Source organism: Cyprinodon tularosa, unplaced genomic scaffold (genome assembly GCF_016077235.1).
Source record: "Cyprinodon tularosa strain WSP-4 unplaced genomic scaffold, ASM1607723v1 ctg982, whole genome shotgun sequence".
Lineage (NCBI taxonomy): Eukaryota > Metazoa > Chordata > Actinopteri > Cyprinodontiformes > Cyprinodontidae > Cyprinodon > Cyprinodon tularosa.
Window position 1 is genome coordinate 179,185 of NW_024039765.1, and position 13,224 is coordinate 192,408.

Here is a 13,224-nt window from a genome sequence, read left to right on the forward strand (position 1 = left end):
ATCATGGCTTGTCTACAGTGAAAAGAAGGACTGGGTTATTTACTTTGGCCTTTTTGGAAACACAGGAAGGAGCAATCAGCTAAGTGAGCTTAGTGCTTGGAAAAAATCTTTCATTCCTTTAGAGACAGCATGAAAAGTCAGCTGAGTACAAAACATAGAGAGGAAAACAAGAAGAAAAGAGACAAGAAGAGAGGGACACAACCTAGAACATATAATGGATGTCTATTCTATTAACATTTCTATATCTGTAGAATGGGGCTGTTTTCTGTGTTGTCTTCTAAATACAGAGGGCCCCCTGCCTGTCTTTGCCTAGGGCCCAACATTTCCTAAAACTGCCCCTGTAGGCAGGCATGTCTTGGAGCTCTATTGGCCAGGGATGATAGTCAGCTTCTATCAACACATATTCAAGGATTTCATCAAGAGAAAATTGGATTGCTTTTTCCTGGTCACGATGTACTATCTGCCTCCACTCAGACTTCAAGTATCTTTAATCCATGGTCAAAGTGATGTTATGGAAGAGGAAATCAACATTTTTCAATAAACCATAGTTCTTCACTGGGTTCAAAAGGTCTATTCAAGCTGAAACTCATACTTGAATTTTTGTTTCAATTGATTTGGGTATAAAATCACAAAGATTCCGACTTCCAATTGCAAATAGTGAGCCCCATGATACTGAAACCTGAAATAAAGTCCAGTACATGTCTTCAAAGTTAGTATTTCTCCACTTTGATTCTTTTTTATTAAAATCAAACTCTATTGCTATAGATCAGGCATCCCCAAATTCGGTCCTCGAGTGCCGCTGTCCTGCAGGTTTCAGAGGTTTCCCTGCTTCAGCACAGCTGATTTACATTGATAGTTGATTAACAGGCTTTTGATCAACCATCATCAGCTGTGCTAAAGCAGAGAACCTCTAATACCTGCAGGACTTTGGGCATGCCTGCTATAGATGAACCTTTAGTCATTGGTTGTGGTGTAATGGAAAAAAAAGAGGAGCAAAAAAGATTTAACCCGATAGAGGGAAGCAGAGAAAAGCTTGTTGATCACTAAGGGAGAGCGAAGAGAGCAAGAGAGGAAACTGCTGGTGAGAAAGCAGCAGCAGGCTCACACACAAACACACACACTCATGCCGAGCATTAACCACGCTCATGAGAATCTGAGAGAAAGAGAGGGAAGTGAAGGAGGGAGGGAAAAAAAGCAGGTTTAATTAATTCAGTGGAGATGGGAGGGATGGAGCTGCTGTCCCTGCTGAGGATCCAGCGGTTGTGCTGCCGTGTTACTGCATGCAGCTGAGCGTTCACACAGAGGACGTCTCCGTGGCTCCTCACTGGGAACCAGACGCCCGTCCTAAGCAGCCACATCACTGTGACTCACTGGCGGTTTGTGTAAGCAGCCGATGGTCTGGGCTAGATCAGCACTGCCCACAGGTAAGAAAACACTTCCCTATGATGACTCCTTCTCCCATTTCACTTCCATTCTCTATGCTCTGTGTCGAAGAGCAAGATGTTGTGCTTTCTCTTTAGGTCTGCGTGTCTCCTGCTGTTTCAGTGTTCTCTGTTATTTTAACTGCTTTGAAGTAATTTTTTCATTCAGTCTCATTTATGCTACTTGGATTGGTATTTCTGCTGCTCTACTGAAGTAATGGAGCTAATGCTGAGCTTCACAGCATTTCAGCAACATATGGGATCAATACTGTAGTCTGATCAGCTGGTGAGAGCAGCTGACTTTCAGTCCAAGGGTCAGGCTATATTCTACCAGATAAAACATTTTAGAAGATATCCTCATCATCCAAACTTCCCTCAGTGACAGTAGATCCATTTTTGAGAGAAGATTCAAACTAGTTATTGCTCATGCAACCTACATGATCAGTTCTGTAGTGATATTTTCGGCTAACAGGAAGGCTTTATATCTTGCATGCATCAGATTATTCTAATGCCCGTTTCTGAGCTGATGCTACACATCCTTACAGCCGTTCATTCCAGGCCGCCTAATTTAGACGGCAGACTAATCCTCCGTCACACAACTAATTACATCTCATAAAGCAATCACTAGATCGCCACGGTTACTGTTTTCCTGGACAGTGTCCACTCACAGGATCATGACTACGCAGTGCTCATCGTCTCACCCTTCTGAGTGGGAACACGACCTGTGATCTGAAGAGGGCAGAGCTGAACGAATCGAGTGAACAGGAGAGAGGATGTGAGTCGAGCATTCTACGAGGATTATTTAGCTGCCTCTGAAAATGCTGCTCACTTTCTTGGTACCAGGAAAGCATGCGTGTACCCGTCTCTGCTGCGTCAAACTATGTTCTTGCACCTGCTGTTGGTCTTGTTGGTGAGAGAACCACGGCTGCTGGTTCAGCAAAGGTCTGCAAAGATGCTGGCGGAGCCCTTCTGATGGCGAAACATCATTCAGATTGAGGATTAAGGGGGAAGAAATCTTTCTGTATGGGTGAACAGTGAACACACTCTTACTGTCCCCTTCTCATTTCTGTGGTGACCTGGGCAGAGGATGAACCTGGTTATACGACACCTTCTCTTCTTTAACTCCATATTAGCAATAAAGGCACAAGCTGCAATAGAAAAGACATTCGAATGTTTGCTAACTTTCAAGTCAGCAGCTTTAAACGCTGCAGATTTAAACTTTTCTGTTGTTGATCGTCCATAATACAGCCAAATATTCGGATATTCAAAAACCCTTTTAATCATAGTTAGTACGTTGATAAAGCCATTTGTGCATCAATAATTATGTTTTTAAGTTTTAAAACATAGGAAAAACTACCAAAACTACTAGATCAAAAGTGTTTTATTGTAGTTGGAGATTAGGCAGTTTATTTTCCAAGGACATACTTGGTAAAAAGTCTTAATTTGAGCATTGTGCAGTAACTGTATGTTGGAAATCTCTTCAAACAAGTTAATGATTCTGAGCTCAGAAGACTGACCTAGCAGGTCCAGAACCATCACTAGCCAATTAAAGGTCACCTTTGACTTAGTTCATGATCTTTTAGGTCAAAACACAATTTCACAATTGTAGTTTCTCATTAAAAGAACACTGTGTAACCTTTAGGGGTGCTAGACTTCGCAGTAATTTCCAGCTTTGAAACCCCTGAAAGCAACTGGCAACAATACACTGTCGCAAAGTCAAACAATGTGTCATAATACGGGACAGATGGACCCAGTATTCAGGCGAGTCAGACAGTGGTAAGTTTCAAAACGTTTAATCACAAAAAACAAATAAAACAGAGACAGAACAGAAACGGAACACGGGCTGCGGCGGATCTGTGGACCTGCAGCGACTACAGGGGAAAGGAGGAAAGTCGCTCATCACTGGCACTCTGGATGTGGGAGAAACACAGGTAAGTGACCACAATAATCTGTGTGGGTCACTTACCCGGTTTAACAGTTCAGTCCATCCTCTCATCAAAGGTTTGTGGCGCTGAGCCGTTCAGAGTGTCCCCAATGCAGCAACCACAGTGAGCAGGCAGGTCACCGATCCACCTAAACAGTTCAGAACTGGATCCATTCTGAGATCCAGGAGTCCAAAGCCCGGTCAGGGGTTCCGATCCAAACACGAACAGACAGATCCAGGGTTCCAGGAATCCTCAGAGTGTACAGGCAGGTTCAGCTTTCCAATGAGTCCAGCAGCAAGCTCAGACAGACACACTCAGATAGAGACAGATGGGCGCAGTGGTTGAGAGGAATAGAGACAAGACATGGTAACAGGAGCATTGCAGAACTTTAAACTGGCTTCATCCAGGAGCCAGGATCACAGGAATTAAAACTTGCCTCCCCCACAAGCTGAGCCAAAACCCTGAGGTCTCAGAGGAGAAAAGCCAGGACGATCAGAAGACACAAACATCCTCTCTACACACTGGCCCCCGGGAGTCAGGACATGAACAAGGGAATAAACAAAAACTCAAAAAAAAAAACAAACATGAATAACTAACACAAAAAATGCTCTGGCCCCAATAGCTAGGCTAAACCGTGTATAAAGCAGCACAAACAGGTGGATGAGATGAGTAATAATTAGAATGCAGGGAGGGAATGGCAGGTGAATGAAGTGAGTAATTAGATCAGCTACCTGGGCTGCGGTCATGTCACAATGTACCTGTTTGCTCTGTAGTGTAACAGACTGAGAAGTCAAGGAGTTACTCAAGGCCACATTCACACTTCTAGAATGAATCCTACATCACAGAACAAAAAATAGGTCTGATCGGGTAAGCAGCATCGTCCCCTTTAAAGCCTTTGAAGGGGAACTCAGAAAACCATAAAACAACCCTCTGGGTCACCTGACTCTTTCTGCAACAAATCCAACCCTCTCAACTTACAGAAGTGAGGTTTTTGAGAAGGGCAGCCCATATGGAGCATCTATTCACACAAAGAACAGTTTATTGACCAGACGAATCACATATTAATCTGAAATTAAGCTCATACTTGGATCAAAAGTCACACATTTCTGCTTTAAAGAAGTAACATCTGGTTTTTGATCATGTGACCTGTGCAATGTAATTAAAAATGCTTCAAGTATAGTTTTACAAAATACATAGATTTCAATACAACCAAAAACAAACACTTTTCCTACCACATAAAGTTTCTTTTTTAAAGGATGCTGTTAAAAGCCCAGAAAGTCCCTGATTTTTGATCCAGATTAATTTAATGCTCAGGTTATGAGTAAAGATAGTCACCCATGCATATTACCTTGTGAGAAAGTTTCTGATTTTCTGTAAACTCTTGATCCCAGTTGACATTGTAATGAACCTAAGAGAACTACAAACATTACAAAAGCTAATAAGCTTCAACTTTGACTCAGATATGTCGGTAGAAAGTCAGATGTCAATGTAAACAAACTGCAGACACAATCAATCATCATTCAAAGCAAAGTTTAGTCATCACATGAAAAGATGTTTAAATCTTTGTTGCAAATTATATTGTATTTTTTTACGCAAAATGCAATGAAAACCGCCCTCCAAAAGTACCTGCAGCTTCCGTCTATTATAAAAGGATTAAATGTAATACACCACCAGTAACTGGTGCATAATAGTAACAGGGAAGGAAAATATGATGGATGCTTTTAAAAATCCTTTTACAAATAAAGGTATACTGGCATAATTATGTGTTCAATCCCCCCAGAGTCAATACCTTGTAAGAACACATGAGCTGTATGGTAAATGCAAGACTATGGCTTCACAGCGAGATGGAATGGAAACACATATTTAAAAAACATGTAAAGATATTATAGGTCAATAGGGCAACATTTTGAAAAAAAGTTGAATACGGTAATTTTTTGCAAAACAATGAGCTCTTCAGCCATGTATTTAATCTACATGAAACCAAAAACATATATTTCAAACATATTTTTGGCATGTATAGAATGTTGAATGCATAATGAACATGAATGAGTTATAAAAAATGTATAGATTTATCAACAACATATCTATAAACTATTCATTAGCTGTCTCTAAAAGGAGTCCTATTGTAAGGTGGTACTGAACTGAATTGAAACTTAAAACCTTCTCAGTTATCCCACTAAGGCTGCTAGGGATCTATCGCAAGTTATAGATCAAATATAATCTAATCTGTGGCATAACTTTGATTTGTTTAGACAGATGCTGAGAGGGTTGGGACATGCTTAAGTCTTATGAACGTTCCATTTTAAACCAGCTTGTCCAGCAGATAACTTCTGTTTCAGTCCGAAGAGGCCAGATGAAATTTAAATTCACAGTAAAACATCCATGAGAATCAGTGACATATGGGATGCGGTGGAGCTCTGAATGACCAAAGATATATTTTTTTTTAGCCCTATTTTTTGATAAAAAGAAACATTTTAGACAAGCGTGTTTTTGGCAGGCTGCTCAGTGGAGCAGTAGGTAGCGCTGCTGCCTTGCAGCAAGAAGGTCCCAGGTCTGATTCCCATCCCAGGGTCTTTCAGCATGGAGTTTGCATGTTCTCTCTGAGCATGCGTGGGTTCTCTCCGGGTACTCCGGCTTCCTCCCACAGTCCAAAACATGACTGTTAGGTTAACTGGCTTCTCTAAATTATACTTAGATGTGAGTGTGAATGGTTGTTTGTCCTGTTTGTCTCTGTGTTGCCCCGCAATGGACTGGTGACCTGTCAAGCGTGACCCCCGCCTCTCACCTGTAGACAGCTGGAGATAAATACCAGCACCCCTCGCGGCCCCGCTTGGGATAATCGTGATAGAAAATGGATGGAAGGATGAATTCTCTGCATGAATTCTCTGTATACCAGGAGATTATTCTGCATGTGCTTCCATCGGGGAAGGTTTGTTATAAACTTAACTTTATACTAAAGATGACTAAAAGAGTATTTTTATGTTGAGGATTTCATTATAAAGCACAATTTTTGGTTGGTGACTATTTCCCACTGAGCAAAAATTGGCTGAAAAGACATTAAAATGACATGGTTGAAAAGTGAAAGATGAATTTTCGTTACTTTAATTCGTTACTTTAATTCGTTACTTTAATTAATACTGGGTTTTCAACGTCTTTTATACACAGCACACTTTGCAAGACCTTTTTCTTAACTAAATTAAGACTGTGAAGGACTGACCAGATTTAGCCTAAAAACCAACATCTGAATGACGTCTGGTGTTATGAGGGTTAGAACAGAGCGCATCCATTTAGACTGATCCAATAATTTTACCAGAAAGTTCATTATCCAGCTTTTTATAGGTTCAAAAGCTCTTAATCTTAGTCTTTTTGGCTGGTGCCCATTTCTTTACACATTTGGTTATGATTTAAGGCAAGGCAAGGCAAGGCAAATTTATTTGTATAGCACAATTCAGTACAAAGACAATGCAAAGTGCTTTACATGTTTAAAATACAGGAAAATAAAACAGATTATTGAAATATTAACATTTAAAATAGAAGATAAACTGGTCAATGGTTGGTGGTCTTTTTTATTGCATCAGGTTTTAACTTTGTTAATTAACCTATAAGGGTGCTTTCAACAGCAAACCTGCATTGCTGAGGATCCTCTCAGAAATGAAAATACAACAGCCGTTACTTCTGAGGGCGGGTTTGGAGAGGAAAATACACCTGAGCGGTGGCTTCCTGGGGTCAGCCTAAGGCCATATCCAGCCAACGGCTCTCCTGCCCAGGCTTCCTCTCCGAGCACATCCATCCATTAGCTCCATCAGCTTCCCCCATGCTCCAGAAAACTGGAGCTTATCCTTCTGGCTATCAATAATTGGAAACCCGAAGCTCTGCATCGCACCACATGGAGCCAAAAATATGCCTGCTATTCTTGGAAAGAGATGTGGCGTAGAAAACATCATCGTGTACATGTGGCTTGATCATTTTGCTTCTCTGAAGTATACTTCAGTCTGTTCTTGGAAGGATTCATTCTGCAGCAAAGTGACAGAAGATGTACAAAACCATTAGTACATTTATCTCCAAACAAATGAACATTAGAAGGATTGTCTGAGAAGATGGAGTTGCTCCTGTTTTTTAACATGGTTGCATTGTTTAACATGCAGTTTCTGTTGACCTCAATCACATCCACCTCCTGTCCTGAGCACAGACAAAGCTTTCTTTCTGCTGTAATGCTGATTTAATGGTGCTTGATGACTTGTGGGGTTAAAACGCTCTGAATCTACGCAACTGACAGCAAATGTGCCAGATAAAAAACTGGTTTATGCATATTCAACCTTTATGAATCAGCCTTGTAGTTACTCCTCATTTTTAATGCAGAAATTCTCTTTTATATCCCATTTTTATTGAGCAAACATAATCTACATTTGTTGGTCTTTGGAGCAACATACGGAAACCAAAGAAGCCTGCAAGCAAATCTATATGATTCTAGTTCTAAATCCTGACCAATTTAGATAAAGAAAAGGTTCTAATACGTTTATAATCTGGTAGATTTTGATTTATTTTCAGATTTCAGATGACAGTTTATCTTACGGTGAGAAACCACCTCCCTGGTTCTTCAGTATCAATGTTAAATCTGATTCTATCAAAGATATAAAACTCTCTTGGTTAGCTGTATAAAAAAATAATTTAATCTCAATAATGTTTAGTATCAATAAGCAATTAAAAATACACATAAAAATAAGTCCTCAAAAACGTTTTCCTCTACTAACAGAAATATGAGGAAAAAACATGTTTTTGTTATTCTTGCTTGATTTCCTTCTTTGCCGCGATGCATCCTGCAGGGAATCCTTCTCCACCTGTGTCCCTGTTACACAAAATAATAAATGTGTTTTTAAGAAAACCTTAGAAATATAACATCAGCAGAATTATTTCTCTGTTTTATGAAAGTGATGGATTTAAATACTGATTTTCTTTAATATTAAGTTCTGGAAACATTCTGGAAACAAGTCCTTTAATTGTAAATTGTTAGATATATGGCACAAGAAAAAAATATTCATTAAAAATAGATTAAGATTAAAAAAATAGATAAAACAGATTGAAGAAATTCAATTTAAAATCAGACATGAAAGAAATTAGTAAAAATAATGACAAACAAAAGTTCCCTCAAGCCAGAATATGAGTATAAATTCAGCTGCTCTCCAAGGTCTGAACATATCTGTTAAAATACAAATTTTTTAACGGAAAAAATGAGCCAATTTAAAATGCTTTCTTAAATTTTACCAGATAAAATCAAATTAAATTGGACCAATTTAAATTATTCACACAAATATGTTATGTCCAAACAGATTTTAGATTCATTGTTATACCATATTGATTATAAAAACGTTTTGTTTTACTGGCAGATTGATCAAAAATATTTCCTTCTGGTAAAACCAATCAAGCGCCTGACCGTCCAGTAATCCCTCCTGCTTATAAAGCATGCATCCATGGTAGATATTCGATTGCATTGAGTTGTTTACTTTGCTGCAATCCCTCACACTGAGGGTGCATGCAGTGACAGCAGAAAACAGAGTTCCTCTTCAGCAGGACGTGACTCAGTTTGAGTAGTCATCTCTCACAACTGGCTTTGAGAACAGACTCTTACAGGGCATACTCAGAACCAAAGGTCCAGCAGTATTGTCCATTTTGAAAGCCTCCTTAAACTTCAGCCACAGATCAGATTTCTCCCCTTTTATTATCCACTCTATACTCTGTAGGTGTGGTGTGCATTTGTAACAGAAGAATAAAAGTTATTGGCAGCTGCAGAGAAAAACAGGTGTCACTGCTGACCAAAATAATCATCTAAACACCAACGCAAGAAATGACTGCAGATGGTAAGAAGGTGGAGAGGAAATATAGTAGCAGCCACTCAAAATGGCCCTTCCAATTCAAACACCAGCGGAATACAACCTAATTCCAGCCACTGGATTGGCCCCTTTTGCATATTTTTTTTTGCTCTGACTCCACCCTTTCTCTGAATTACAGGGTCTGACCAGGAGAAGGTGCTTCTCTTTAGATCTTAATGTCCAAAAATCCTGACAGAAAGAATATTTTAGTACAAAGTAGGGATGCACGATATTGGGATTTTGGCCGATATCCGATATGCCGGTATTTTAGAACTCATGTAGCCAATAACCGATATCGATACCGATGTTAAAGCTGGACAAAAATAAGTAGTCATTGAAAATAGCAGTTTTGTTATCCACTTCTGACACTTCGAAAAATAATATACTCAAATATATTTTCATATGCTGATATCAAATAGATTTTTAAAAACGCGGTATCGATCTATTTTACTTTCAAAATCTCATGAAATTTCATCGTTCTGTTACAAACTCTCGTGATATTTTGCAAATTCTTGTGAGATTTTGTTAGTAAAATAGATCGATACCGCGTCAATATATCAACATATGAAAATATGGCAAAATTTCGTGAATTTTCGGGGGATTTCGTAGCATAACGATGACATATAGCAATATTTCATTAGTAAAAGAGATTGATATGGTGTTTTTAAATGGCAATATATCAGCATAGGAAGATATTTGTTGGGATCCAAGGTTTGCCCTCCAGAGGGCGGTGTGGATCCCATTCTGTTGGTCTTCTATTTCTGTTGGATCCAGAGGTTTGCCCTCCAGAGGGCGCCGTTGATCCTCTCCTGGGAGCTGGTTTTCAGCGCACAGCTGTTTCCCATCAGCTCTGCTCATTAAACCTCTCCCAATATAAGCTGTGTGACAGCTTCCCTCTGAGCCGGATCGTAGCATGTGTTACCCACAGCCATGTTCAGCCTTAGCTCTCAAGCCATGTGTTCCCTAGCCATGTAGCATGTCTTAGCCATGCTTGCCATGTTTTGCCATGCCTTGCCATGTCCGTTACCTGTGCTACTCTGCCTGTCTGAACCAGCGAACCCGTGAGTTTTCAGTTTAGTTTTTGATCCCTGAGTTTAACCTGTTTTCTGTCCTCTCTGCCTTCCAGGGCAGGTTCCCTGTGTTCTTTAATAAATATTGGACTGATCCTGCCTCTGTTTCTGTGGAGTTCTGCATCCTTGGGCTAGCAAACCAACCACGCATCATGACAATATTGTGATATTTTAATGTATCAATATTTTATTTTAAGTCTGTAAAAAAGAAGTTTTTGAGGAAGAAGTAGTATTTTTTTTTTTTTTTTTACTTTAGAAACTCAGAAGCTGATCAAATATCGGGTTAAGTATCGGTGGGGTGGCCGATGTCCGATATTCAGTTTTAAGGCCGATACCGATAGGGGGATTATATTGTGCATCCCTAGTACAAAGATTGATGTTTAAAAAGACACTTAGCGGACCAGCCAAGGGCCCATCAAGGAAAGTTGGGAAATTTTGAATGGCTACTACTCTAGGAGAGGTGTAAAGAAAAAGGGTCGGTATCCAGCAGCTTACGGTCAAATGTAATCACGCAAACATCCCATCAAACCCAGTTTTAAATACTCCCCAAAACAAGTCAATATCTGAGAAGGAATATGAAATAAAGGAGCAGAGTCAAAGGGGTTACTCAGACTGCGGTTGTTCCTTGGTGAATGGAGAAGCTTTCTGCCACTCAGATTTCCTGCAGTACTTGAACGGGCTGAAGTGCGGAAGAAACCTTTGCTTGGTGTGAAGCTCAAAAGACCTCTTGGGGAAAGTTGATCCAAGTGAATGGAGAAGCTGACTGCCACTCAGATTTCCTGCGGTACTTGAACGTGCTGCGGTGCAGATGAAACATTTGCTTGGTGTGAAGCTCAAACGACCTCTTGGGGAAAGTGGATCCAAACTTCCTGTTTGGAACCCCAGCTCAGTTAGAAGCTCAGTTGAACCTTCCAGAGAGAGAAAGACCAAACAAATCCAGTTTGCAGGATGACTTCCCTGTATTGGCAAACACTCTGGCGACGAGGTAGTGGCAGTCAGCAGCTTAAGAACACTCCACAGGTAATGAGGCAATGAGCTGCAGGTGTGCAGGGAGACCCAATGAGGACGGGTCACCACCTGGTGGAGGAGGAAAGGAAACACAAAAACAGACCACACAAACTGGATTCCTGACAAAAGCATCTTGTCCAAGACCCTCATTGGGTTCTACACTCCTATATTGCTGTTCTAAAGCCTTAATTTTCCTCTCATTTGGTTGTTATTTGTTGGTTTAGATTCACTTGAAGAAAAGTTCTCTTCACAGTTTAATTTTATAGCAGATATCTAAAAAGTTTGAAATCAAAACTGAATTTTTTCATGTATAACTTTGTCCTAATTAAACCCCAGTGTACCTATTCTAGATAAAAAAGACAAATGATGATGCTATCCCCCAACATGCTTTACCCAATGATTAGAGTGGCTTTTGGGCTAACATATAAACAAACTTAAATTTCGAAGTACAAGTTTTCACCAGACCATCCTTCTCCCTTATTTTTTATAGATGTTCAGATTCTTTCTTTGGAATTTCAGACTTCTTTCTTCTATAATTTGAGGTTTGCAATTAATTGTTAGGAGTTTAGTTGCATATAGAGAAAAAAACAGTCCTACAGCTTAACCAGAAATGCTGTCCGCTCCACTAAAACCTTTCTGACAGACTTTGTTCTATTAAGTTTTTAAAAAATACTCCAGTTTTGTAATTTGACTATCTTTGAACATAGCAGTATAAAAGACCGCCGTGCTGTAGCCTTCATTATTCTGGCTGTTGTCTTTGGATTGTAGCTCTATAACGGGAGTATCTCCTTCACAATCCTCTTTTATAAACAAATACGTTAAGAATCTTAGTTGTAGAAGAAGAAGCGTATAAACCTGTCTTCAAACTGTCCTTCTTTAAATAGAGTGTAACACTCACGATGAGTTTACAGTTGATAAAACAGATAATAATACCAGTGCTGGGTTTGGCTATGAAAGTAGAGAAATGTGTAAGTGTATTATTGACCACAGACCAGAAAATATGATTAAACTGCCAGCTTTTTATTAGAAAAGAACAGTATTACAAACAAAAGACATACAATGACACAAAATTCAATCAAAATAGTTCCCCTGTTTCTTTCAGAATAATCGGTTTGACCCTGTTTCACATTTACACCTCATTTTAGGTATTAAAGGGCACTATTTATTTAAACCTAGGTTATAGTTCTATTTATGTTTATGATTGATACGATTAACTATTTTACTTATAGTTTGTCGAATTTAATCTCTTTTTTTAATCAATTTTAGTTATTTAGAGTTCTTTTTAGGAAGTTAAGCGGTTTTAATTTCCTGTTTTAACTAGTTCTTGTTTCTATTTTAACCCAACAGACAATTTACATTCCACACACTCACAATGAATACTGCAAATGGTCCAGAAAGTAAATCAATAAAACGCAACAGAAACAATCCAACAAAAGATTGGATAACTTGTGCTTTAATTAATGTCCTTTCTCTCTGTTGATCCTGAAGGGTTAACTCTGTTTCTCTGAATCCACTGCTTTATAGCAGGAAAAAATGGGCAGGTCATATCAGTTTGGATGATTTTAAATGTCCAGCAGGGGGCGTATGTCCTGCTAGATGGCAGTTACAGGGCTTCTGGGTTACAGCTCGCCATCTTGTTTCTCACTAGTGGAATCCAACTCAGCAATTGATTTTCCCAGTCCAATCTCCGGCAGAAACTTAAAAGCCTGGTTTAATACCCAACAAAGCTTAACAAAAGTTCTTTTTAACTTTGCTTTCTACTGAATAAAGTAATATATACTCTCACCGGCCACTTTATTAGGCACTGTCCAACTGCTCGTTAACACTTAATTTCTAAGCAGCCAATCACATGGCGGCAACTCAGTGCATTTAGGCATGTAGACATGGTCAAGACAATCTCCTGCAGTTCAAAGCGAGCATCAGTATGGGGAAG

The 13,224-nt window shown here is 39.4% G+C and overlaps 1 protein-coding gene across 3 annotated transcripts in view; it reads left to right on the top strand.

Annotated features, from left to right (window-relative positions):
- The first annotated feature begins 1,114 nt into the window (after window positions 1-1,114).
- Window positions 1,115-13,224, top strand: part of LOC119777156 (diacylglycerol kinase beta-like) — a 100,386-nt gene continuing 88,276 nt past the window's right edge. For all 3 annotated transcript variants that reach the window (XM_038275953.1, XM_038275954.1, XM_038275955.1), the window contains exon 1: window positions 1,115-1,424. The gene's annotated coding sequence lies outside the window, so the exon portion shown is untranslated. The remainder of the gene's footprint in view (window positions 1,425-13,224) is intronic.